Here is a 1,912-nt window from a genome sequence, read left to right as displayed (position 1 = left end):
GGGGGAGCGGAGCGCTGGTGCGGCCGGAAGGAGGTGTGCCGCAGGTCGGGAGTCTGAGTCGGGATTGTACGGTTCATTTGTGGATATTTGTCCGCCAGTGGTATGTCGCTGGCCCTGGTAAGATGTGTCTGGCAAGGTGTTGCCAAAGATATATGTGTATATGTATATATATATATACTATCTATATATATATTATATATATATATATATATATATATAGATGCAAACATATCCGTCTCTGTCTCTGTCTCTCGCTCTCGTTCTCTGTAGTTTGCCTCCTGACATCTGTGTCTCATAACAGGCGGCTCCCCGCCAGGCCCAGCCTGTGGCAATGCGTCGCGCAGATACCGTGCCGTCGTGACCTTGATGTCAACAGGTCCCGGTATGCGCTGGCTCGCTGTGGGTGTGCCTACTTCTCCACCTCTGTGCGCGGCGCAGCCATACGCCGAGGAAAGTGGTCGGCGGCGAGCAGCTGTGCGGTGTCTCCGGGCGCGTCGCTGTCTGACCTCGACGCTCACCCACCCCCTCCCCGCTGTGGTCAGGCTGCGGGGGTGCAGCAGCAGGCGCGGGCGCGCTGCGGGGCGCTGCTGCTGGCCGAGGACGCCGGCCCGGCGGCGGCGGATGATGAGGAGGAGGCGCAGCCGGAAGAGCCGGTGCAGCCGCCGTCTGTGGCCAACTTTACAGGTCAGCTGGCCCTGGGCTAACACGCCATCAGCCGCACTCGCTGGCCTGGAGCCGTGTGTCAACTCGGGCTTGGTGTCCCACCCAGCCTTGTCGGTGCTAGACATCGGGCCGTGTCGGTTTCGGACGTTGGGCCGTGTCGGTGTCGCATATCAGGCCGTGTCAGTGTCTGATATCGGGGCCGCGTTAGTGCTGTGATGTCGGAGTCCTGTCGGCGTTAGACATCGGGCCGTGTCGGTGTCTGATATCGGACCTGTCAGCGTCTGATATCGGGCCGTGTCGGTGTCTGATATCGGGCCGTGTCAGTGTCTAGTATCAGGCCATGTCATTGTCTGATATCGGGCCGTGTCAGTGTCTGATATCGGGCCGTGTCAGTGTCTGGTATCGGGCCATGTCATTATCTGATATCGGGCCGTGTCGGCGTCAGTTCAGATCGCCGGCGGCTCGGCGGCTCGGCCACCGCTGTCACCGGCGACCTCTCGCCGAAGTCTGTGCAGACTCGTAACAGCGGTAACCTGCCATCATGTCCGGCCGCGCCGGTGGTCCGTGCCGGCCGCGCCTTACCTGCCCCGCCCCGTCGGCAGGACTGCGCTGCGCCACGAACCGCACGCTGAGCGTGTACCTGCTGGACGGCCGGCGGCACGCGGCGCTCGTGCGCCGGCTCGGCTGGCGGAACGGCCCGGCCCCTATCCTGGACGTGCAGGTGGGCACGCCGGCCGCGCGGATCTGGTGGTGGCACCCTGCGGCGCATGAACGGGGACGGCAGCTTATTTGGGTGCATCATGGATAGGCCTGGCGCGACGGCTGGTGGGGGAGCGTGAGCTGGGTGGTTTTGCTAGGTATGCACTGATTAGGTGTGTCAGTGGCGTAGGCGGTCCTCGACCCCACCGGCAGACGTGTGCTCCATCGTTGTGAGCACTCTCCGCAGCAGACGTTGCGCCCCGGATTGTGTGCTCCCGCGCCAGATGTGCCTGCAGTCCTGGGCTGCATTACGGATCCTTAAGTTGGTTTAATAACAGAATCTAGGCTCAGCTTCCGGTCGTGAAGTCGGTTATTGGGATCCAGACCTGTGTCGATGTCCAAGATCCCTCCCTCCCGCGGGGTGGGACCCGTGCTGCACTGTGCGCCCTGAATTGCCAAAGCGGTCAGTATTTCCGAGCCGTCTCGAGCCGAGTGGCGCCGGTTGCGGCGGAGGACGCCAGCACCGTGCTGAGGGGGGGCGGTGTCGGCC

The sequence above is a fragment of the Pollicipes pollicipes genome, unplaced genomic scaffold (genome assembly GCF_011947565.3).
Source record: "Pollicipes pollicipes isolate AB1234 unplaced genomic scaffold, Ppol_2.1 Scaffold_7262;HRSCAF=8765_pilon_pilon_pilon, whole genome shotgun sequence".
NCBI classification, from domain to species: domain Eukaryota; kingdom Metazoa; phylum Arthropoda; class Thecostraca; order Pollicipedomorpha; family Pollicipedidae; genus Pollicipes; species Pollicipes pollicipes.
Note: the sequence above shows the minus strand (reverse complement) of the source record.